Genomic DNA, 27,580 nt, shown 5'->3' on the forward strand with positions numbered 1-27,580 from the left:
TTTTTTAAATCTTGCTTTTTTTTTTTTTTTTGGATTCCCCTGTCTGGTTGACTTCCGGTTGCTCTGCCCAGTGTTGTAGCCTTGGGTTGATACCTAATGTTATTGATTTTCTATCCAAAGAACTCCCTTTAGTATTTCTTGTAGTTTTCGTTTGGTTTTTACGAATTCCCTCAACTTGTGTTTATCTGGAAATGTCTTAATTTCACCTTCATATTTAAGAGACAGTTTTGATGGATATACGATTCCTGGCAGGCAATTTTTTTCCTTCAATTTTTTAAATATGTCATCCCATTGCCTTCTTGCCTGCATGGTTTCTGCTGAGTAATCTGAGCTTATTCTCACTGGCTCTCCTTTGTAGGTGACTTTTATCCCTCGCTGCTCTTATAATTGTCTCCTTATCTTTGGTTTTGGCAAGTTTGATTATAATATGTCTTGGTGACTTTCTTTTAAGATCTACCTTATGTGACTTTCTTTTAAGATCTACCTTATGTGAAGTTTGCATGAGCATCTTGAATAGATATCTTCTCATCTTTCACTATATCAGGGAAGTTTTCTGCCAATAAATCCTTGACAATTTTCTCTGTGTTTTCTGTTATCCCTCCCTATTCTGGTACTCCAATTACTAATAGGTTTTTTCTCTTGACAGGGTCCCACATGATTCTTAAGGTTTCTTCATTTTAAAAAATTCTTTTATCTGATTTTTCTTCAAATATATTAGTGCCAAGTGATTTACCTTTGAGTTCAGAAATTCTAGCTTCTACTTGCTCAATTCTGCTCCTCTGACTTTCTGTCGAGTTATCTAATTCTGTAATTTTATTGTGAATCTTCTAAATTTCTGATTGCTGTCTGTCTATGGATTTTTCCAGCTTATTAAACTTTTCATTATGTTCCTGAATAATCTTTCTAATTTCTTCAGTTGCTTTATCTGTGTGTTCCTTGGCTTGTTCTGCATATTGCCTCATTTCCTTCCTGATGTCTTAAAGGGTTCTGTATATTAAACTTTTGTATTCTTCATCTGGTAATTCGAGGAATGTACTTTTATGTAGAAGACCCCTGGCTTCTTTGTTTTGAGAGTCTGTTGAGGTGATTGTGGTCTGTTTCTTTATGTGACTCGGTATTGACTGTTGTCTCCGAGCCATCTATAAGTTATTGTATGAGTTTATGCTTGCTTACTGTGTCGTAGCTGCTTGCTTTGTTTTGTTTTGGTATACCCCTATGGGTTGCTTGAGTGAGCTAGCTTGGTTATTTTCACCTTTGGAGCTCTGGTGTTCTGTCCCCAGCTGACTAGAGCTGTTATCAGGTATATCAGTCCAGCAGTCCATTCAGTTTTCTTGTATGAATTCAGCTCAGCTGTCCAGGTAGCTGATCATCAAGTGAATGGTACAGGCTCTGTCCTACAGTCTTAGAGGGGCAGGGGTGATTGGTGTATATACCGGTATCTGATTGCAGCAGGGGGTCACACTCTGAACAAGGAAGGGGGCTGAGAACTGACCCCCAAGTGTCTCTGAGGAACATGTGCCCCTTTTCCCTTGAGCGTGGTGGTGGGTGGGCTCTGCAGAGGGACCATGGGCACCCAAAGATTTTGTTGTAAGGACTGGGAGGTACCAGTTATCTTTGGGCCCCTGTCGCGGGTTGCTTGGTGACCTGAGTGGAGCTGCCAATCCTTAGGTCCCTGTTGTGGGTAGGTGAGGACCTTGTTTAATAGGCAAAGCAATGTCAAACATCAAACACCCACCTCTCCACTGCAGAGCTGAAATGGTTGGAGTTTCCCAGCAAGGGCCTATTCTCCGGAAATAGGCCCAAGCAGGTCCATGCAGAAGGGAAAGTTGCTCAAGATCCATGGACGGTTTATTCCTGGACAGGATCCGCTTCTGTCCTGAGCTCCCCTGGTTAATGGAGCTAGCAAATTATCTTTTCTCCCCAGTTGCAAATTTTTTCCTTCCCCAAGGCCAGGAGGACAACTCTGGGTGATCACCAGGGTCTATCTCAGGCTCAGGGATTCAGCTGCTGAAGATGCTTGGGGGTGGGGGGTACGGTAAAATATATGCAAGTACTTAGCTTTTGCTGACAGCTCCGTTCTCCTCAGGTTCCGGAGGTGTGAGTGTGCTGTGTGGCTGGCTGCTCCTCCCTGAGGAAACTGCGGCAGAAGACTAGTACCAGCCCGCCACCAATGCTGCAGCCGCCACCGCCGCTACTCCGGGAATGGTCCTTGAGGGCTCCCCTTGATTTAGGTCCGGCAACTCCTCTCCACTTCTGAATGGTCTCTTACTTCTCCTGCCCCTCAGTTGGTTGTCTAAGCTTGCCTTTGATGCTCAGGGCTCCCAGCTTGTCACAAATATACTCGTTTCACCTGTTTTTTTTGGGTCTTTGAAAGAGGGCTCTAGGGAAGCGTCTGTCTATTCCGGCATCTTGGTTCCACCTTCTGAATTTTTTTTTTAAATTACTGAATGTTTTGATCTAGATTCTATAGAAGAGTCCTGATCAAAAAAGGAGGCGGGGGACCTAAACAGAATTTCAAATTCTTAGTGGAATCCAGACTTTCTGGAGCCATTGATACTGGATGAACATCAGAAACTATTGCCCTTACGAAAAAAAAAAATCTTTAAACCTTAAACCTCATACCAAAACTTTTCCCAGAAGTCTGCTTTGAACCAATCAATGGTTTATCTTTAGTTAGTAAGCTATGTCTGTGTCTTAATTATCTAGTGCTGCTATAACAGAAATACCACAATTGGATGGCTTTAACAAACAGAAGTTTATTATCTCATAGTTCAGGATGCTAGAAGTCTAAATTCAGGGCACTAGCTCCAGAGGAAGGCTTTATCTCTCTGTTGGCTCTTGGAGAAGGCTTTTGTCATCAATCTTCCTCTGGGTCTAGGAGCTTCTCAGTGCAGGAACTCTTGGTCCAAAGGACATGCTCCGCTCCCAGCTCTTCTTGCTTGGTAGTAATGAGGTCACCTTTCCCTGCTCACTTCTCTCTTTTATATCTCAAAGGAGATTGACTGAAGATTCAACCTAATCCTGTAGATTGTGTCCTGCCTCATTAACATAACTGCTTCTAATCCTGCTTCTTTAATATCATAGAGTATAGGATTTACAACACCTGGGAAAATTACATTGGATCACAAATGGAGGACAACCACACAGTACCGGGAATCATGGTCTAGCCAAGTTGACACACATTTTTGAGGGACACAATTCTATCCACAACTATCTGTATTGAACATTGTGCTCTTTCAAAAGATTTATCTGTGTGGGATCAATTGGCAACAGTATCTTGAAAGGTTAGATGAGAACCTTAGGTGGCAGTGTCTTTACATTGATGGTGGTGGAATAATTTGGAGAGGGGTGTGAGAATGGTTACACAACTGAAGAATGTAAACAATGTCACCAAATTGGACAGGTAGAATTTTGAAATGGTATATCCTTTGCTGTGTATATTTTCACACACACACACAAAATAAAACGCACTTTTTTAAAAGAAGAAGCTGCTCTCTAAGCAATGAGTTATAGGGAATAATGGTATTATGACACATGCTTAAAAGAACGATTAGCATTTCTTGACAGATCAGAGGATGACAGCTAGAAACCAGTGAAAGCAATGGACAGAAACAAAAGGCAGTGGTAGATTACAGAGGCTCTTCAAAGTTAAGCTGGGTGGTTTGGGTTTATTCAGCACGTAATGGGATCATTTTGGGGACAGAGAAATGACATTGAGAAAGTAAAGTTATAGAATTATTTTTTGGCATGCTAGATGAAATCTGAAATCAAGGTGACCCACTAGAAAGCTGTTTCAATAATATAATCTTACAGAGAAAAAGGCCTGAAATAGAGTACCACTGCCAGTTGCCACTGAGCTGATTCCAACTCATCACGACCTCATATGCATCAGAGTAGAACTGAGCACCATAGGTTTTCAACAGCTGTGATCTTTCAGAAGTAGATTGGCAAGCCTTTTTTTTTTTTTTTTGAGGTATCCATGGAAGACTTGAGCCTCCAATCTTTTTAGTTAGCAGCTAAGCATTTAACCATTTGCGCCACCCAGAGACTCCTTAAAACAAAGAGTACCAAAACCAAACCTCTTGCCATTGAGTCGATTCCGACTCATAGTGACCCTACAGGACAGAGTAGAACTGCCCCATAGAGTTTCCAAGGGACACCTGGTGGATTCAGATTGCCAACTTTTTGGTTAGCAGCCGTAGAACCTAATCACTATGCCACCAGTCTCCAAAGGGTAGTGGTAAATAAATGAGTTATTTCCAAAGAAAAAAATAAGACAAAAAATATTGACTACAAAGGAAGAGTGAAATATTTATCTTATTTTAGTAGAATAGAGTAACAGCAGTATAAAATGGCTTGTAGGCAGTGCCTGACCTACTCCAACCCCACTAGAGGGAAGGAGAACCAAGATCAACAGGGCCAGGCTGACTACCGTGAGGTGGAGGCCAGGCAAGCCTCTTCTCTCATCTTTACTAATTCTGACTTCAACCATCCCTTGCAGAGCACTCTTTACTTTTCTGCTGGATTCAATAATTTCCTGAAATGACCACACAGAACTCACAAACCCTACTCACAATTATGGGGCTTATTATAAGGGAAGTGACAGTTACAATGCAGGCTCAGAAACATTCAGGATACAGTTCTTTCATTAGGACAGCCTCTTCCCAGCTGTATTCACAGGCACATCTCTCCTTGGCCCTCCGTCTCTGCCCAAAGGCACTCAGCTTTCTCTGTGGGTCAGGAATCCCACAGTGCCATGTCCTGCTGCTGGTCTATCCTCCCTTGGTGGTGGTGGGCTTCTCCTCCCTGCTCTGGAATTAGCTCTCTTTTAAGGCAAAACTGACCAGTTCCCTTTGTAGGCCACAATTACCCTATTACACAATCCCCCCGGTGGGAGTTACAAACCCTTGGCTAGAAAGGCCACACACAAAAGTAATTAATCACACCGCAAGTGGTATGATTACAAGAAATGGTTGGGAAGCTGTTTTAATGAAAGCCAAGAAAAGTTTGGGTTAGAGAATGTTCAGCTAAATATTGAAATAGAAAATATATTTGATACATGACTTAATCTGGATTATCGGTACCGTGAAATAATTCAACAGCATGCAATGCTTTTAGTCTTGGAGCAAGTCATCAGTTATCTATTGGCTTTTGATCTGTGATGTAGTAAGGTTTAATCCTTATTTAGTTTCCACTTACGTACTTAAAGACGCTTTATTGTTGCTTATATTTTGGTAGAAAGAGTTTAAACCTATGAAAAATGATTAATTGGAATGTCTTTATACAGAATATGATTTTCTAAAAAGTACAACTATGTTCAAGTTAAGCCCTTTGTAAAGTGTATTCTGGTGTTCTATAAAGGGTAAAGACATTTGCTTTGCTTCATGCTTAAAGGTCACTTTTAGAGAAGGATAAGAAAGAAAGTGAAAAATGCTTTTAAGAACCATAGCAAAGAAGTCAGTTCTGTTGGTAAGCATTATAGGGTTTCAGCCTACAGAAAGTCACAAAATACATGCATTATCTCTACATATCATGTATTTCTTTATTTCAATCAATAAACAATTACTGATTATTAAATATGAAAAGTACTAGGAGCATTTTAGTTTTGTGAAACTTTTATTTTTTGAAGTTTTATTTGTTTATTTATTGTGATTTAAGTGAAAGTTTACAAATCAAATCAGTCTCTCATGCAAAAACTTACACACACCTTGCTATGTACTCCTAGCTGCTCTCCCCCTAATGAGACAGCACACTCCTCCTCTGCACCCTGTATTCCCCATGTCCATTCAGCCAGCTCTTGTCCCCCTGTTCCTTCTCATCTACCCTCCAGACAGGAGCTGCCCACATAGTCTCATGTGCCTACTTGAGCCAAGAAGCTCACTTCTCACCAGTATCATTTTCTGCCTTAGAGTGCAGTCCAATCCCTGTCTGAAGAGTTGGCTTTGGGAATGGTTCCAGTCTTGGCTAACAGATCTTCTGGGGGCCATGAACTGTGGGGTCCCTCCAGTCTCAGTTAGACCATTAAGCCTGGTTTTTTTTAACAAGAATTTGAGATCTTCATCCCATTGTCCTCCTGTTGCATCAGGGATGCTCTGTTGTGTTCCCTGTTAGGGCGGTCAACGGTGGTAGTCGGACACCTTTTAGTTCTTCTGGTCTCAGGCTGACGTAGTCTCTGGTTTATGTGAAACTTTTTATTTTAATGAACAAGCAATCATTGGTTATTAAGTACGAAAAGCAGTTCAAACATTTCAGTTTTATAAAACTACTACAAAAAATCTCAGAAATGAGGGGATAAATGACCAAAAAAAGTATTTTTGCTAATATTCTGGAATCCAGAGTGTATCTCTTTCACATGAGAAGTCTTTTAAAAAATTATTTATTTTTATTGCTATTGAGAATATACACGCCAATAACATACACCGATTCAGGTTTCTACATGTACAATTCAGTGACATTGATTATGTTGTTTGAGTCGTGCAATCATGCTCACCCTCCCTTTTGGAGTTGTTCTTCCTCTATTAACATTAACTCACTGCTCCCTAAGTTTCCTATCTAATCTTTCCAGTTGCTTTTGTCAATCTGATCCCAAATAGCTAGATCTTAAAGGGGCACAATGCTCAAGGCAGATATTTTTTCTTAGTTAAGCCAAACTATTTTTTTTGGTTTCATGAACGCTTTAGAGGATATTTTTGGTTTAAGGTTTAAAGATTATCTTAGAGCAACAGTTTCAGGGATTCATCCAGCCTCTGTGGCTCCAGCAAGTCTGGAACTCCTAAGATTTTGAAATTCTGTTCTACATTTCCCCTTTTTTTATTAGGGTTCTTCTATAGAATCTTTCATCAAAATGTTCAGTAATGCTAGCCGGGCACCGTCCAATTATTCTGGTGTCATGGCAAAGGAGGCAGTTGTTGATGGAGACAATTAGCCACACATTTCGTATCTGCCTCCTGTTCCTGATTCTCCTTCCTCTGTGGCTCCGGGAGAATAGAGACTAGTTGTTGTGCTTTGAATGGTTGCTTGCAAGCGTTTAAGACCATATGCACTGCACAACAAACTAGGAGGTAGAATAGAAGGAACCAAATCCCATGAAGTGTTTGGTTGTACACAAGCAGCCTCAGCAGCTACTTTTTTTTTCATTATTGTAAACGTATCTATCACACAACTTTTTCCAGTTCAGCTTTTTACAGGTGTATGACTTATTGACGGCAATTAAATTAATCAGCTATGTGATTTAATCAATGAGATTTTTCCTTCCCTGTAAACTGAAATGGAGTACTCCATAAGGAATAACTCCCCCTTCCCCTTTTTCCTTCCCTCACACCCCTGGAAATCACTAATTAACTTTGGTCTCTATACATTTACATTTCTTATCTTTTCATATGAGTGAGGTCATAGAATATTTGTCCTTTTGTGGTTGACTTATTTCCCTCTACATAATGTCTTCAAGCCCTTCCATAACATAGACTGTACGAAGATTTCATTTCTCTTACTGGCTAAGTAGTATTCCATTGTGTGTATTTGCTACATTTTGTTTATCCATTCATCTGTTGATGGGCATTTGGGTTGTCCCCACCTTTGGCTATTGTGAATAGTGTTGCAGTGAATATTGGTGTACTAGTCTCTGTCTGAGTTTCTGTTTTCAAGTCTTTGAGGTATACACCTAGGAGCGGAATTTCTGGGTCATATGGCAGTCCTATTTTTCATTTTTTGAGGAACTTCCACATTGTTTCCCACAATGGCTGTACCACTTTGCATTTCTACCAGCAAAGGGCAAGAGTTCCAATTTTCCCACATCCTCACCAACATTTGTTATTTTCATTTTGTTTTAATCTTACCCATCCTAAAATTAAAAAAAAAAAAACCAAGCTAGTTGTTGTTGAGTTGATTCTGACTCATAGCGACCCTATAGGGCAGAGTAGAACTGCCCCATAGAGTTTCCAAGGAGCACCTGGTGGATTCAAATTGCCGAACTTTTAGTTAGCAGACATAGTTCTTAACTACTACACCACCAGGATTTCCTACCCATCCTAGTGGGAGTAAAATGCAAATTAAAACCAGAAGGAGATATCATTTTACTCTCACTGCACGTCCTAGTGGGAGTAAAATGATGTCTCCTTGTGGTTTTGATTTGCATCTCTCCGATGGCTAATCACACTGAGCATCTTTTCATGTGTCTGGTGGCCACTTGAATGTCCTCTTTGGTGAAATGTCTAGTCAAGTCCTTTGCCCATTTTATGATTGGGTTGTTTGTCTTTTTGTTTTTAAGTTATCGAAGTTTTAGGTATATTTTGGTTATTAGATTCTTATCTGACATACAGTATCCAAAGATATTCTCCCAATTGGAAACTTGTTTTTCTACCTCTTTGTTAAGGTCTTTTGATGCCCAAAAGTTTTTAATTTTTATGCTATTTTGTCTTTTACTGTTTGTGCTTTTCTTATTATATTAGATAACTCATTGTTAAAATCTAGGCCCAACAGAGTTTCCCCTTCATTTTCTTCTAGAATTTTATGGTTTTAGTTTTCACATTTAGGTCCTTAATCCATTTTGAATTTGTTTTTGTGTGTGGTGTGAGGCATAGATCCTGTTTTATTTTCTGCGTGTGGAAATCTAATTTTTTCAACACCACTTATTGAAGGGACTCTTCTTTCCTCATTGAATTGTCAGCTCCCTTGTCAAAAATCAGTTGATTATAGATGTGAGGGTTTATTTCTGGACTCTCAATTGTATTCCATTAGTCTATGTATCTATTGTTATACTCAGTACCAGGTTGTTTTGATTACTCTAGCTGTATAATATGTTTTAAAATCAGGAAGTGTGAGTCCTCCTACTTTGTTGTTCTCTTTCAACATTTCTTTAGCTATTTGGGGCCTCCTGCCATCCCATATAAAGTTGAGGATAAGTTTTTCCATTTCTTTAAAGTAGGCTGTTTGAATTTTGATCTGGACTACATTGAATTTATAAATCACTTTGGTTAGTATTGACATCTTAATATTAAATCTTCCAATTCACGAATATGGAACATCTTTCCATTTATTTACATCTTCTTTAATTTCCTTTAGTATTGTTTCATAATTTTCATAGTACGAGTCCTTCATATTCCTCATTAGATTTATTCCCAGCCATTTTATCCTCTTGGATGCCATATGATAAATCTTGCAAATATAATTCAAGTAGCAGTGTTAAATATAGTGTGGCAGTATTACATATACGTTTTAGGCATCCTCTTGTTAAGCTTCTGATTCTCCAAAACATATTCCCTTTTTGTATTTCTTAGAACATTATAAGGACCCATCAGAAAACTGACAGCATTTCAAGGATGCTAAAACTTTCAGGAGGAACTCGTGCTGACTGATTCTAATTACTCACTGACAAAAGAAAAAAAAAGTTGAGAAAAACATTAAAAAAAAACTTGATTAAACACCACTATTATTTTTTCAAATTTTATTTCCATCTACAATACTATGAGTTTGAAAACATGTAAACATTTATGTAGTCACCATCATAATCATGCTATGTAATAGTTCCATCCCTAAAAATCTCCTTCAAGCTGCACCTTTGTAGTGATACTGTCTGTCCTAGTTTGCTAGAGCTACTGTAACACAAATACCACAAGTGGATGGCTTGAAAGGACTGAAATTTATTTTTCACAGTTCTGGTGTCTGAAAGTCCAAATCAGGGTCTCAGCCATGTCGATTCCTTCGTTGTCAGTAACCGTAGGCATTCCTTGGTTCCTTGACCTGCAACAATCCTCTCACATCTACCGCCTTCTCCCATGTGTATGTTTGTGTCTATTCTGGTATTTTTATAACTCAGAAATTATTAGGTTTAGGATCCCCCCTACTCTGGTATGACCTCAACTGATGGTTTACATTACATTAGAATGTATTATGGAAGGTTATTACATTAGATGTGAGGTTATTTCATTACATTAAATTACATTATGGGAAGTAATCTGCTCAACCTAAGACCGACTGATTTAATCATATGTAACTACTCCATGACAGCAACTAGTGTACTGTTTGGCCAATTAACTGGGACCCATCACCTAGACAAGTTGACATATAAAATCCCTAACCACTGGCAACTATTGATCTGTTGTTCTCTGTCAGTATAGGTTTTTCTTTCAGAGAATATCATCTAAATAGAATAATTTAGTATGTAATCTTTGAAACTGACTTCTTTCACTCGGCATAATACCTTTTAGATTCATCCAAGTTGTTGGCTATATCAATAGTTCATTCCTTTTTATTGCTGAATAACATTTCATTGTATGAACATACCACTGAAGGACATTTGAATTATTTATAGTTTTTGAGCATAATAGAGCAGCTATAAACATTTGTGTAAAGATATTTGTGTGAACATAATTTTTAATTTCTCTAGGATAAATACCTAGAAATGGAACTGCTGAGTCATATAGTAGTGTATGTTTAATTTATTAAGAAACTGCCACACTATTTCTAGAGTGACTGTGCAATTTTGCCTTAACGCAAATAGTGTATGAGAGTTCTAGTTGCTCCACATTCTCGTCAATACTTGGTATTTTCAGTATATTTTATTTTAGCCATTTTGATAGATGTTATCTCACTGTAACTTTAATTTGCATTTCCCCAAGGGCTAGTAATGCTGAACGTCTTTTTCATGTGCTTATTTGTCATTTTTATGTCCTCTTTTGTGAAATGCCATTGAAGTTTTTTGCTTATTTTTAAATTGGAATTGCTTTGTTTTCTTAATGTAGAGATAGGAGTTTCTAAAATTTACACTGGACACAAGATCTTCTTCTCAGCAAATGTTTATTTCCCAGTTTGTAGCTTGCTTTTTCATTCTCTTAATAAAGGCTTTGCAGTAAAATGTTTTAAAATTTTAATGAAATCAATTTATTAATATTTTAATTTTCTGGATCATGCTTTTGGTGCCATGTGTAAGAGTGCTTTAGTAACCCTTGGTTACAAGGATTTTCCAATATTTTTCTTTAAAATTTTAGAGTCAGAACAAGGCCGGGGGCCAACTGTGGAACAGATCGTCAATTGCTCGTATGCAATTCAGGTTGAAGTTGAAGAAAATCAGAACAAGTCCATGAGAGCCAAAGTACAACCTTAAGTATATTCCTACTGAATTTAGAGACCATTTCAAGAACAGATTTGATGCATTGAACACTAATGACCGAAGATACGATGAGCTGTGGAATATCAAGAACATCATACATGAAGAATGCAAGAGGTCATTAAAGAGAAAGGAAAGAAAGAAAAGAGAAAAATGGATGTCAGAAGAGACTTGCTCTTGAACATAGAGTATCTAAAGCAAAAGGAAGAAATGATGAAATAAAAAAGCTGAAAAGAAGGTTTCGAAGGGTGACTTGAGAATACAAAGGAAACTATCATAATGAAATGTGCAAAAACTTGGAGTTAGAAAACCAAAGGGAAGAACACACTTGGGGTCTCTCAAGCTGAAAGAACTGAAGAAAAAATTCAAGCCCTGAGTTGCAATATTGAAGGATTCTACAGGGAAAACATTAAACAACACCGGAAACAGCAAAAGCAGATAGAAGGAACACACAAAGTCACTGTACCAAAAAGAATTGGCCCATGTTCAACCATTTCAGAAGAGAGCATATGATCAAGAACCAATGGTATTGAAGGGAGAAGTCCAAGCTGTGCTGAAGGCATTGGCAAAAAACAAGGCTCCAGGAATTGACAAAATACCAGTTGAGATGTTTCATCAAACAGATGCAGTGCTGGAAGCGCTCACTTGTCTATGCGAAGAAATTTGGAAGACAGCTACCCAGCCAACTGACTAGAAGAGATCCATATTTGTACCCATTCCTAAGAAAGGTGATCCTACAGAATTCAGAAATTAGCAAAAAATGTCATTAAATCATACACAAGTAGAATTTTGGTGAAAACCATTCAAAAGTGATTGCAGCAGTACATTGACAAGAAACTGCCAGAAAATCAAGCTGGATTCAGAATGTAACATGGAACAAGGGATATCATTGCTGATGTCAGAAGGCTCCTGGCTGAAAGCAGAGAATATCAGAAAGATGTTTACCTGTATTTTATTGATTATACAAAGGCGTTTGACTGTGTGGATCATAACAAATTATGGATAACATTGCAAAGAATGGGAATTCCAGAGCACTTAATTTTGTTCATGAGGAAACTGTACATAGACCAAGAGGCAGTTGTTCAAACAGAACAAGGGAATACTGCATGGTTTAAAGTGGATAATGCTGTGTGTCAGGGTTGTATCTTTTCACCATGCTTATTCAATATGTTTGCTGAGAAAATAACCTGAGAAGCTGGACTATATGAAGAAGAATGGGACATCAGAATTGGAGGAAGACTTATTAGCAACCTGCATTAGGCATATGACACAACCTTGCTTGCTGAAAGTGAAGAGGACTTGAAGTACCTACTGATGAAGAACTAAGACCACAGCTTTTAGTAGGGATTACACCTCGACATAAAGAAAACAAAAATCTTCATAACTAGACCAAGAGGTAACATCATTATAAACAGAGAAAATATTGACATTGTCAAGGATTTTGTTTTACTTGGATCTACATTCAACACCCATGGAAGCAACAGTCAAGAAATCAAATGACGTATTGCACTGGTCAAATCTGCTGCAAAAGAAGTCTTTAAAGTGTTAAAAAGCAAAGATGTCACTTTAAGGACTAAGGTGTACCTGACCCAAGCCATGATGTTTTCAATTGCCTCCTATACATGGAAAAGCTGGACAATGAATAAGGAAGATAGAAGAAGAATTGATGCCTTTGAATTATGGTGTTGGTGAAGAATATTGAATATACTATGGACTAGCCAGAAAAACAAACAAATATATCTCGGAAGAAGTACAGCCAGAATGCTCATTAGAAGTAAGGATGGTGAGACTTTGTCTCACATACTTTGGACGTGTTATTAGGAGGGACAAGTCCCTGGAGAAGGACATTGTTCTTGGTAGAGTAGAGGATCATTGAAAAGGAGGAAGACCCTCCACAAGATGGATTGACACAGTGGCTGCAACAGTGGGCTCAAGCATAACAATGATTGTGAGGATGGTGCAGCATAGGGCAGTGTTTCATTCTGTTGTCCATAGGGTTGCTATCCGTCAGAGCTGACCTGTTGGGACCTAACAACATCAACATATTTTATATTTAGGTCTAACATCATTTTGAGCTAGTTTTTGTATAAAATGTAAGGTTTAAGTAGAGGCTTATTTTTCCAGCAATTAGTTTATTCCTTTAGGTTGTTGAATTATGTATCTAGAGTTCAGAGTTCAGAGCATTCTCTTATATTTTTAAGGTCTGTGGGGTTTGCAACTTGACGGCACTGGATTTGGTTTTTTTTTTGGTTTGGGGTTTGTAGTGATAGTACTTCTTTTATTCTCTTTGCTTTTTTTTTTTTCTTTTAGGTTTTATTTTGTTGTTGAGAATATCCACAGCAAGACACACATCAATTCAACAGCTTCTGCATGTACCATTCAGTGACATTAATAACATTCTTCAAGTTGTGCAACCATTCACTGCACCCTAATGATCCTATCTAATCTTTAAAGTTGCTGTTGTCACTTTTATCCCATATAAAAAAAAAATTCATATAGATAGTTCTTAATAGAGCATAATGCTCTAGGCAGACATTTTCTATTAGTTAAGCTAAACTATCGTTTGGTTTTAAGAAAGCTTCAGGGGGTTTTAAAGATTATCTCAGGAAGGAGGTGGGGCCAAGATGGCAGAGTAGTCAGATGCTTCTAGTGATCCCTTTTACAAAAAAGACCTGAAAAAAGTGAAACGACTATACATATATGACAAGCTAGTAGCCCTGAACATCAGAGGCAAAGTTAGTATTTGGACTGAGTGGCAGGGGGAGGGAGAGACGGTTCTGAAACATCGAGGAGTTGCCAGATCTGACTTGGAGGGAAACAGCACCCCTCAGGCATGATTCCCTGGAGCGACTGCAGTGGGGCTGGCAGTAGTGTTTGGGACACAGTTTTCTCCGGGAGATATAATGAGCAACACAGTCTACTCACACCTCCAGCATCAGAGAAGAACTGAGCTCTTGGCAAAATCTAAGTACTTGTATTTATTATACCACACCCCCAGCTCCCAAGCTGCCTTCAGCAGCTGTCGATTTCCCTGGGCCTGAGATGGTTCCTACTGCACATCCTGAGCCATTCTCCCAGCCTTGGAGAAGGAATAAATTAACTACTGGGGGAAAAGATAATCTGCCAGCTACACCAAGCTGAGGAGCTCAGGACAGAAGCGGCTCCTGTCCAGGCACTTTGAATACCTTTCACCCCTACATGGACCTGTGTGGGCCCATTTCAGGAGATTTGGCCCTTGTTGGCAGACTGCTTGAGATCTGACTTCAACTATTTAAGGTGTGGTGGAGAGATGGGTTTTTGATGTTTGTCACCACTTTGCCTACTAAACAGGGCCCTCACCTAACCGCATCAGGGGCCTGGGGACTGGTGGCTCCACCCATGTCATCTAGCCACCCGCAATAGGTGTCCAAGGGTGAGCAGTGCCTCCCATTCCTTACAACGAAAAGCATTTGGTACCCATGGTCCGGCTGCAGAACCCACCCACCTGGATGCTCTAGGGAACAAGGACCTTCTTTCCTCACAGACACTTGGGGGGCAGTTGTCAGCCCCCTGCCTTGTTCAGAGTATGAACCCTACTGCAGCCAGTCACCCCTGCCCCTCTAAGACTGTAGGACAGAGCCTCTACCACACACTTGATGGCCAGCTACCTGGACACCTGAGCAGAATCCACACAAGAATAGTGAATGGACTCTTAGGCTCATATACTTGGTAAAAGCTCTATCCTTCTGGTGACAGGACACTAGAGCTTCAAAGGTGCAAATAATCAAGCTAGCTCACTCAAACAGCCTATTTGGGCATGTCGAAACAAAACAAAGCAAGGAGCTAGGATACAGTAAGCAAACATAAATTAATCAGAGACAACAGTCAATATCAAATCACATAAAGAATCAGACCATGATCACTTCAACAAGCTCTCGAAACAAAGAATCAAGGAATCTTCTGGATGAAGATTTATTCCTGGAATTATCAGCTGTAGAATACAAAAGATTAATATGCAGAAATCTTCAAGAGATCAAGAAGGAAATCAGGCAACATGCAGAACAAGCCAAGGAACACACGGATAAAGCAGCTGAAGAAATTAAAAAGGTTATTCAAGAACATATTGAAAAATGTAATAGGTTGCAAGAATCCGTAGAGAGACAGTGATCAGAATTTAACAATTACAGAATTAGACAACTCAACAGAAAGTTAGAGGAGCAAAATTGGCAAATGGAAGGCAGAATTAGTGAGATGGAAGATAAAACACTTGGCACCAATATATTCCAAGAAAAATCGGATAAAAGAATTTAAAAATATGAAGAAATCCTAAGAATCATGTGGGACTCTATCAAGAGAAATAACCTGTGAGTGATTGGAGTACCAGAACAGGGAAGGATAACAGAAAATACAAAGAGAATTGTTGAAGATTTTTTTGGCAGAGAACTTCCCTGACATCATGAAAGATGAGAAGATACCTATCCAAGATGCTTATTGAACCCAACCAAAGGTAGAGCTCAAAAGAAAGTCACCAAGATATATTATAATCAAACTTGTCAAAACCAAAGATTAAGAGAGAATTTTTTTTCTTTTTTTTTTGAACTTTAGATGAAGGTTTACAGATGAAACTACTTTCTCATCAAACAATTAGTACACACGTTGTTCTATGACATTGGTACAACAACACCGTGACGTGTCAACACTCTCCTTTCTCAACCCCGGGTTCCCTATTATCAGCTTTCCTGTTCCCTTCTACTTTCCAGTCTCTGTTCCAGGGCTGGTGCACCCCTTTAGTCTTGTTTTTTTCCATAAGTCTGTTCAATCTTTGGCTGAAGGGTGAACCTAAGGAGTGGCCTCATTACTGAGCTGAAAGGGTATCCATGGTCCACACTCCCAGGGTTTCTCCAGTCTCTGTCATGTCAGCAAGTCTGGTCTTTCTTTTCTTTTTTAAAATTTTTTATTGTGTTTTAAGTGAAAGTTTACAAATCAAGTCAGTCTCTCATTCAAAACCTTATATACACCTTGCTATATACTCCTAGTTGCTCTCTCCCTAATGAGGCAGCACACTCCTTCTCTCCACCCTGTATTCCTCGTGTCCACTCAGTCAGTTTCTGTCCCCCTCGGCCTGCATAGCTCCCCTCCAGACAGGAGCTGCACACATAGTCTCGTGTGTCTACTTGATCTAAGAAGCTCACTCCTCACCAGTACCATTTTCTGTCTTATACTCCAGTCTGGGGCTAACAGAAGGTCAGGGGACCATGACCTCCGGGGTCCTTCTAGTCTCAGTCAGACCATTAAGTCTGGTCTTTTTACTAGAATTTGAGGTCTGCATCCCATTGCTTTCCTGCTCCTTCAGGGATTCTCTGTTGTGTTTCCTGTCATGGCAGTTATTAGTTGTAGCTGGGCATCATCTAGTTCTTCTGGTCTCAGGATGATATAGTCCCTGATTTATGTGGCCCATTCTGACTCTTGGGCTCATACTTACCCTGTGTCTTTGGTGTTCTTCATTCTTCTCTGCTCCAGGTGGGTTGAGACCCATTGATGCATCTTAGATGGCTGCTTGCTAGCATTGAAGACCCAAGATGCCACTCTCCAAAAGTGGATGCAGAATGTTTTCTTACTAGATTTTATTATGCCAGTTGACCTAGATGTCACCTGAAACCATGGTCCCCAAAGCTCTGCCCCTGCTACACTGGCCTTTGAAACAAATGGTTTATTCATGAAACTTCTTTGCTTTTGGCTTAGTCCAGTAAAGAGACAATTTTAAGAGTGGCTAGGGATAAACAAAAAGTCACCTACAAATGAAAGTCAATAAGAATAAGCTTGAACTACTTGACAGAAACCATGCAGGCAAGAAGGCAATGGAATGAATTACATAAAGCATTGAAGGAAAAAAGTTGCCAGGCAAGAATCATATATCCAGCAAAGCTGTTTCTCAAATATGATGGTGAAATTAGGACATTTCCAGAAAAACAGAAATTTAGAGAATTTGTAAAAATCAAACCAAAACTACAAGAAATACTAAAGAGAGTTCTCTGGTTAGAAGATCAATAATATCAGATATCAACCCAAGACTAGAGCACAGGACAGAGCAACCATATATCAACCCAGATAGGGAAAATACAAGAATAAGCCAAGATTTAAAAAACCCTCAAAACAGGGAAACAGTGATGCCATTATGTAAAAGATGACAACATTAAAACAATAAAGAGAGACTAAAAAATGTACTCATACGTCTTTCATATGGAGAAGAAGTCAAGGCAATATAAAGGAATAAAAGTTAGGTTTAAATTTAGAAAAATAGGGGTAACTATTAAGGTAACCACAAATGAGACTAATAACCCTACACATCAAAATAAAAGAAAAATGTTAAGACTCAGCAAATATAAAATCAACAATGAATAAGAGGAAAAGACAATATATAAAGACAAACCACTCAGCACATAAAATTAAGTGGAAAAAAGAAACGATCAACAACACACAAAAAAGACATAAAAATGACAACACTAAAACCATATATATCCATAATTATGCTGAATGTAAATGGACTAAATGCACCAGTAAAGAGACAGAGAGTGGCAGAACGGATTAAAAAAACACAATCCATCTGTATGCTGCCTGCAAGAGACACACCTTAGACTTAAAGACACAAACAAGCTAAAACTCAAAGGATGGAAAAAAAATATACCAAGCAAACAACAATAAAAAAAGAGCAGGTGTGGCAATATTAATTTCTGACAAAATAGGCTTTAAAGTTAAATCCACCACAAAGGATAAGGATAATGTTTAAAGGGACAATATACCAGGATGGTATAGCCATAGTAAATATTGACGCACCCAATGACAGGGCTCCAAGATACCTAAAACCAACTTTAACAGCATTGAAAAGTGAGATAGACAGCTCCACAATAATAGCAGGAGACTTCAACACACCACTTTTCGTGAAGGACAGAGCATCCAGAAAGAAACTCAATAAAGACACAGAAGATCTAAGTGCCACAGTCAACCAACTTAACCTCATAGACATATACAAAACACTCTGCCCAACAACAGCCAAGTATACTTTCTTTTCCAAAGCACATGGAACATTCTCTAGAATAGACCACATATTAGGTCATAAAGCAAGCCTTAGCAGAATCCAAAACATCAAAATATTACAAAGCATCTTCTCTGACTGTAAAGCCATAAAAGTAGAAATCAATAAGAGAAAAAGCAAGGAAAAGAAATTAAACACTTGCAAACTGAACAACACTGTGCTCAAAAACGACTGGGTTATGGAAGAAATTGAGGAAAGAATAAAGAAATTCATAGACTCCAATGAGAATGAAAACACTACCTATCAAAACTTTTGGGACACAGCAAAAGCAGCGATTAGGGGTCAGTTTATGGCAATAAATGCACACATCCAAAAAGAAGAAAGGGTCAGAATCAAAGAAGTATCCCCACAACTTGAACAAATAGGAAGAGAGCAACAAAAGAAACCCTCAGACACCAGAATAAAGCAAATAATAAAAATTGGAGCAAAATTAAATGAAATAGAGAGCAGAAAAACAATTGAAGGAGTTAACAAGACCAAAAGCTGGTTCTTTGAAAAAATTAATAAAATTGAAAAACCATTGACCAAATTCACACACACAAAAAAGAAAATAGGAAGAAAATAACCCAAATAAGAAATGACATGGGCGATATCACAGCACACCCAACTGAAATTAAAAGAATCATATCAGATTACTGTGAAGAATTGTACTCTAACAAATTTGAAAACCTAGAAGAAATGGGTGAATTTCTAGAAACACACTACCTACCTAAACTAACATAGAGGTAGGACAACTAAATAGACCCATAACAAAAGAAGAGATTGAAAAGGTAATTAAAAGACTCCCAACCAAAAAAAAAGCCCTGGCCCTGACAGTTTCACTTGAGAGTTCTACCAAACTTTCAGAGGAGAGTTAACACCACTACTACTAAAGGTATTTCAGAGCATAGAAAAGGATGGAATACTCCCAAATTCATTCTATGAAGCCATCATAACCATGGTACCAAAATGATGTAAAGACACCACACACACACACACAAAATTCCACACCAATATACCTCATGAACTTAGATGCAAAAATCCTGAACAAAATACTAGCAAATAGAATTCAACAACATATCAAAAAAATAATTCACCATGACCAAGTGGGATTCATTCATACTAGCTATGCAGGGATGGTTCAACATTAGAAAAACAATTAATGTAATCCATCACATAAATAAAACAGAAAACAAGAACCACAGGATCTTATCAATTGTTGCAGAAAAGGCATTTGACAAAGTCCAACACCCATTCATGACAAAAACTCTCAGCAAAACAGGAATAGAAGGGAAATTCATTAACATAATAAAGGGTGTTTATACAAAGCCAACAGCCAACATCATCCTAAATAGAGAGTCTTAGAGCATTCCCCTTGAGAACAGGAACCAGACAAGGATGCTCCTTATCACCACTCTTACTCAACATTGTGCTAGAGGTCCTAGCCAGAGCAATCAGTCTAGATAAAGAAATCAAGTGCATCCATATTGGTAAGGAAGAAGTAAAAGTATCTCTATTTGCGGATGACATGATCTTATACAAAGAAAACCCTAAAGAATCCTCAAGAAAACTGCTGAAACTAATAGAAGAGTTCAGCAGAGTATCAGGATACAAGATAAACATCCAAAAATCAGTTGGATTCCTCTACACCAATAAAAAGAAAGTCAAAGAGGAAATCAAATCAATACCATTTACAGTAGCCTCCAAGAAGATAAAATACTTAGGAATAAATCTAACCTGAGACATAAAAGACCTATACAAAGAAAACTACAAGATATTATGCAAGAAAGCAAAAGACCCCTACATAATTGGAAAAACATAACTTGCTAGTGGATTGGAAGACTCATCATTGTAAAAATGTATTCTACCCAAAGTGATCTATAGATACAATGCAACTCCAACCCAAATTCCAACATTTTTTAATAAGATCGAGAAACAAATCACCAACTTCATATAGAAGGGAGAGAGACCTGAGATAAGTAAAGCATTACTGAAAAAGAACAGAGTGGGAGGCCTTACACTACCTAATTTTAGAACCTATTCTACCACCACAATAGTCAAAAGGGCCTGGTACTGGTACAACGACAGGTACATAGCCCAATGGAGCATAACTGAGAATCCAGACATAAGTCCATCTGCATGAGCAGCTGATATTTGACAAAGGCCCAAAGTCATTTAAATGGGGAAAAGACAGTCTTTTTAACAAATAGTGCTGGCATAACTGGAAACCCATCTGCAAAAAAATGAAACAAGACCCATACATCACACCACACACAAAAAACTAACTCAAAAAGGATCAAAGACCTAAATATAAAATCTAAAATGATAAAGATTATGGAAGAAAAAATAGGGACAGTGCTAGAAGCCCTAATCATGGCATAAACAGCATACAAAACATTACTAACAATGCAGAAGAGAAACTAGATAACTGGGAGCTCCTAAAAATCAAACACTTACACTCATCCAAAGACTTCACCAAAAGAGTAAAACATTACCTACAGATTGGGAAGAAGTTTTTAGCTATGAGATTTCCGATCAGCGTCTAATCTCTAAAATCTACATGATACTGCAAAAATTCAAGAACAAAAAGACAAATAACCCATTTAAAAAATGGGCAAAGGATATGAACAGACACTTCACCAAAGAAGACATTCAGGCAGCTAACAGATACATGAGGAAATGCTCATGATCATTAGCCATTAGAAAAATGCAAATCAAAACCACAATGAGATACCATTCATTCCAACAAGGCTGGCATTAATTAACCCAAAAAACACAAAATAATAAATGTTGGAGAGGTTGTGGAGAGACTGGAACGCTCATATATTGCTGGTGGGAATGTACAATGTTAAAAACATTTTGGAAATCTATTTGACGCTTTCTTAAAAAGCTAGAAATAGAACTATCTTATGATCCAGCAATCCCAGTCTTTGGAATATATCGTAGAGAAATAAAAATCTTTACACAAACAGATATATGCACACCTATGTTCATTGCAGCACTGTTTACAATAGCAAAAAGATGGAGGGAACCAAGGTGCCCATCAACAGATGAATAGATAAATAAATTATGGTATATTCACCCAATGGGATACAACACATCAATAAAGAACAATCATGAATCCAAGAAACATTTCATAACATGGAGGAATCTGAAAGGCATTGTGCAGAGTGAACTTGTAGGCAAAGTTTTACTTACATGTGTTACAATTGCAAAGGAAGAAATATTGTATGAGACCACTATTATAAGAACTCAAGAAGTAGTTTAAACACAGGAAATACTCTTTGATGGTTAACAGAGTGGGGGAGAGAGGGAGAGAGAGGGATATTCACTAATTATATAGTAGACAAGAACTATTTTAGGTGAAGGGAAAGACAACACACAATACAGGCGAGGTCAGCACAACTGGACTAAACCAGAAGCAAAGAAGTTTCCCAAATAAACCAAACACTTTGAAGGCCAGAATAGCAGAGGCTGGGGTCTGGGGACCATGGTTTCAGGGAACATCTAGGTCAATTAGCATAATAAAATCTATTAAGAAAACATTCTGTGTCCCACTTTGGTGAGTGGCATCTAGGGCCTTAAATGCTAGCAAGCGGCCACCTGTTGTTGTTAGGTGCCGTTGAGTCAGTTCCAACTCATAGCGACCCTATGCACAACAGAACACTGCCCAGTCCTGCGCCATCCTTATAATCATTGTTATGCTTGAGCTCATTGTTGCAGCCACTGTGTCAATTCACCTCATTAAGGGTCTTCCTCTTTTCTGCTGACCCTGTACTTTGCCAAGCATGATGTCCTTCTTCAGGGACTGATCCCTCCTGACAAAGTGTCCAAAGTATGTAAGACACAGTCTCGCTATCCCTGCTTCTAAGGAGAATTCTGGTTGCAGTTCTTCCAAGACAGATTTGTTCATTCTTTCTGCAGTCGATGGTATATTCAATATTCTTCGCCAACACCACATTTCAAAGTAGTCAATTCCTCAGTCTTCCTTATTCACTGTTCATCTTACACATGTATAAGATGCGACTGAAAATACCATGGCTTGGGTTGGACACACCTTAGTCTTCAAGGTGACATCTTTGCTCTTCCACACTTTGAAGAGGCCTCTTTGCAACAGATATACCCAACACAATGGGTCTTTTGATTTCTTGCATGCTGCTTCCATGGCTGTTGACTGTGGATCCAAGTAAAATGAAATCCTCGACAACTTCAATCTTCAATCCCCCATGTGTCTGTCAGTTTGTTGTACTGTGGGAGCTTGTGTGTTGCTGTGATATTGGAAGCTATGCCACCGGTATTCAGATACCAGCAGGGTCACCCATGGAGGACAGGTTTTAGATGAGCTTCCAGACCAAGACAGACTAGGAAGAAGGACCCAGCAGTCTACTTCTGAAAAGAATTAGCCAGTGAAAACCTTAGGAATAGCAGCGGAACATTGTCTATAGCGGCCATCTAAGATGCATCAATTGGTCTCAACCCACCTGGAGCAAAGAAGAATGAAGAACACCAAGGACGCAAGGTAATTATGAGCCCAAGAGACAGAAAGGGTCACATAAACCAGAGGCTACATCAGCCTGAGACCAGAAGAACTAGATAGTCCCTGACAGGGAACACAACAGAGAATCTCTGATGGAGCAGGAGAACTGTGTGATGCAGACCTCAAGTTCTCCTAGAAAGACCAGACTTAACCGTCTGACTGAGTCTAGAAAGACCCTGGAGGTCATGGTTCCCAGACCTTTCGTTAGCTCAAGAGGGAAAATGTTCCCAAAGCCAACTGTCTCAGACAGGGATTGGACTGGACTATAAGACAGAAAATGATACTGGTGAGGAGTGAGCTTTTGGCTCAAGTAGACACACAAGACTATGTGGGGCAGCTCCTGTCTGGAGGGGAAATGAGAAGGCACAGGGGGACAGCAGTTGGCTGAATGGACATGGGGAATACAGGGTGGGAGAGAAGTAGTGTGCTGTCTTATTAGGGGGAGAGCAACTAGGAGTACATAGCAAGGTGTGTATAAATTTTTGTATGAGAGACTGACTTGGATTATAAACTTTCACTTAAAGTACAATTAAATAAGAAAGAAATAAGATTATCTAGGGCAATAGATTCAGGAGTTCATCCAACCTTCATGGCTCCAGGTAGTCTGAAGTCCATGAAAATTTGAAAATCTGTTCTGCATTTTCCCCCTTTTGAGTAAGATTCTTCTGAATAATCTTTGATCAAAATGTTCAGTAATGATAGCTGGGCACCATCCAGTTCTTCTGGTCTCGTAGCAAAGAAGGCAGTTGTTCATGGAAGCAATTAGCCACACATTCCATATTCTCCTTCTGTTCCTGATGCTCCTTTGTCCTCTGTCACTTTTTTAGTTATTTTTTTGGTGGAAGGGTACAAAGCAAAACAGATGTCCATTGAACAATTTCTACGCATATGGTTCAGTGATACTGGTTACCTTCTTCACGTTGTATCTAGATTGTCCTTATTTTTGTTCTAATTTTTCCATTTGCATTAACCAGTCTCAGAGCCACCCCCTAACCTTCTCATCTATGTCTTGGAATATTTGATGACCATTTGGTCTTGTATAGTTTTTTTTTTTTTTTTTAGAGTGCAGAACTCCAGGTTTATATTCATTGCTTTATGGGGTAATCTGCTATTTAGCTAAAAGTTCTCTTGAGCAGTTAGTTGTGGTTCAAGGTTTGATGAATGTCTTAGGGTAATAGTATCAGGGATGTGTCATGTCTCAGTGGGTCCAATAAGTCTAGATTTTTTGAAAATATGAAGTCCTATTCCACATATTTATCCCTTCCTATCAGGATCCATCTATTGCGGTACTGACCAGAATGTTCAGTATTAGTAGCTAGGCACCATCCAGTTTTTTTAGTCTCAGGGTAGAGGAAGTCGCGGTTCAGGTAGACAATTAGTCCTGTAAACTGGTTCTTTCTTTAAGTCTTGGATTTCCTTCTTTCTCTTTTGCTCCAGACTAGTAAAGACAAATAACTGTATCTTAGGTGGCTGCTTGGAAGCTTTTAAGACCCCAGATGCTACTCACCAGAATAGGATATAGAACATAAATTTTATAAACTATATTATGCCAAATGACTAACTTGTCTCTCAAGGCTATGAACCTAAGTTTTCACACCACAGAAGCTGATCTCATGTGGGTATTGGTTAGGTCTAAGAAGTATCAGTTTCTGTTACCCTTATTTGTTCAAGCACACACACACAGATACATACATGGTGCAGTGGTTAAGTGTTCAGCTGCTAACCAAAAGGTCAGCAGTTCGAATCCACCGACCACTCCTTGGAAACCCTATGGGGCAGTTCTACTCTGCCATATAGGGTCGCTGTGAGTTGGAATTGACTCAGTGGCAATGGGTATATGTATACTTGTTGTGTCATCTGAATATTGCAGATTTTTAATGATTCTTCTTCCAATCTTCTTCATATAATTCAGCTTCTCAGATTATTTGCCCAGCATGTACATTGAATAAGTATGGTGAAAGTGTACAAACACTGATGCACACCTTTCCTGATTTTAAACCACACATTATCCTGTTCTGTTCAAGCGATTGCCTCTTTGTCTATGTACAGTTTCCTCATGAGCACAATTAAGTGCTCTGGAATTCCCATTCTTTGCAATGTTATCTATAATTTGTTATGATCCATACAGTGGAATGCATTTGCGTAATCAATAAAACACAGTTAAACATCTTTCCAGGATTCTCTTCTTTCAGCCAAGGTCCATCTGACATCAGCAATCATATCCCTCATTTCACATCACATTCTGAATCCAACTTGAATTTCTGGCAGTTCCCTGTCAAAGTACTGATGCAAGTGCTTTTTCATTATCTTCAGCAAAGTTTTACTTACATGTGTTATTAATGATATTGTTCGATAATTTCTACATCCTGTTGGATCACTTTTCTTTGAAATGGGCACAAATATGGATCTCCTTCAGTGAATTCTACATGTATAGTCATTTATGCAATTGAAAAAAGGCATTTGCAATAAATAAGTTGTTGGTTTTGCAAAATTCTATCACGTGATCTCCAGAGTCATTTCTATCACCATGGCCATAATTTCCAACTACTGATACTTCTTTGTTTCCAACTTTCACGTTCCAATCACTAGCAATTATCAACGCATCCCAATTGCATATTTGATCAATTTCAGACTGAAGAAGCTGATAAAAATCTTCAGTTTCTTCATCTTTGGCCTTAGTGGTTGTTGCATAAATTTGAATAACAGTTATTAACTGGTCTTCCTCGTAGGCACACGGATATTATTCTATCACTAATAGCATTGTATTTCAGGACGGACCTTGAAATGTTGTTTGTAATTATGAATGTAACACCATTCCTCTTCAACTTGTTATTCCTGGCGTAGTAGACTATTTGATTGTCCAACTCTAAATGGTCAATACCAGTTCATTTCAACTCACTAGTGCCTAGGAAGACTGAAGAATTGATGTCTTCTTTTTTTTTTAATTGTGGTATTGGCAAAGAATACTGAATATACCGTAGACTGCCAAATGAATTAACAAATCTGTCTTGGAAGAAGTACAATCAGAGTGTTCCTTAGAAGCAAGGATGGTGAGACTATGTCTCACATACTTTGGACATGTTCTCAGGAAGGATCAGTCCCTGCAGAAGGACATCATGCTTGGTAAAGTAGAGGGTCAGTGAAAAAAAGGAAGACCCTCAATGAGATGGATTGACACAGTGGCTGCAACAATGGGCTCAAGCACAGCAACAATTGTGAGGATGGCGCAGGATCAGGCAGTGTTTCTTTCAGTTGTGCACAGGGTCGCTATGAGTCGGAAATGACTCGATGGCACCCAACAACAACAACAATACCTAGAATATCGATCTTCAAGCATTCGTTTTATTTTTGACAGCTTCCAATTTTCCGTGATTCATTCTTCATATATCTGACGTTCTGATTACAATGGATGTTTGCAGCTGTTTCTTCTCATTTTGTGTAGTGCCACATCAGCAAATGAAAGTCCCAAAAGCTTTACTCCATCCCTGTCATTAAAATGGACCTTACCTTGAGGATGCAGCTCTTCCCCAGTTGTATTTTGAGTGCCTTCCAACCTGAGGGGCTCATCTTCGGGCACTGTGTCAGATAATATTCCTCTGGTATTCATAAGATTTTACCTGGCCAAATTTTTCAGAAGGTGCTACTGGGTCCTTCTTCCTAGTTTGTCTTAGTCTGAAAGCTCTTCTGAAACCTATCCACCAGGGATGACCCTGCTGGTATTTGAAATACTGGTGGCATAGCTTCCAGCATCACAGCAACACACCAGTCTTTGAATTATGATATTGGCGAAGAATACTGAATATACCATGGACTTCCAGAAAAACCAGCAAATATGTGTTGGAAGAAGTATAGCCAGAATACTCCTTAGAAGTGAGGATGGTGAGACTGGTTTCACTACTTTGGACATTTTATCAGAAGGCACCAACCCCTGGAGAAAGACATTCTAGGTAAGGTAAAGAGTCAGTGAAAAAGAGGGAGACCTCAATGAGATAGATAGACTGTAATAATGGGGTCTACCCAAAAAACCCAATGCCGTCGAGTCGATTCCGACTCATAGCGACCCTATAGGCCAGAGTAGAGCTGCCCCACAGAGTTTCCAAGGAGCGCCTAGCTATGGGGTCTAACATAGCAATAATAGTGAAGGTGGATTGGGCAGTGTTTTGCTTTGTTGTACATAGGGTTGCTATGATTCAGAATTGACTTGATGGCACCTAACAACAACATATGTGTACATATAAGCACACACACGTATTTCGTTTGTTGTTGTTGCTACAAAATTATATAAAACAACATTTACCTAAACATCCTGATTTGTCTGTGTGTATGTGTGTGTGTTTGCATGCATAACCCAGTGGCATCAGGTATTTTGGTTAAGCTGTGCGCACTTCTTCCGTATTCGGTGTTACCTTTTCCAACACCATAAGTAAAAATTGACTATTGGCTATAAAATGAAACCTCCACTCCCACCCCTGGTAACCACTTACATATATATAGCTGTTGTTATCATTTATCAAAGTGAGATCATACAAATCCTTGTTTTTTTGTGATTGACTTATTTTATTCGGCATAATGTCCTGTAGGCTCATCCATGTTACAAGATGTTTTGGGAAATCATCATTGTTTATGGCTGTGTTGTATTCCATTGTACACATGTACCCCATTTTGTTTACCCATTCATGGGTTGGTGGGCACTTAGGTTGTTTCCATCTTTGGCTATTGTGAGTAATACTGCGATGGACATAGGTGGGCATATGTCTGTTTGTGTCTCTTCTATTAAATCTTTAGTGTATATACCAAGGAAATGAAATTACTGAATCATAAGGTAGCTCTATTTCTAATTTTTTTTTTGAATCACCATACTGTTTTTCATAGCAGTTATACCATTTAT

The sequence above is a fragment of the Loxodonta africana genome, chromosome 18 (assembly GCF_030014295.1).
Source record: "Loxodonta africana isolate mLoxAfr1 chromosome 18, mLoxAfr1.hap2, whole genome shotgun sequence".
Taxonomy (NCBI): domain Eukaryota; kingdom Metazoa; phylum Chordata; class Mammalia; order Proboscidea; family Elephantidae; genus Loxodonta; species Loxodonta africana.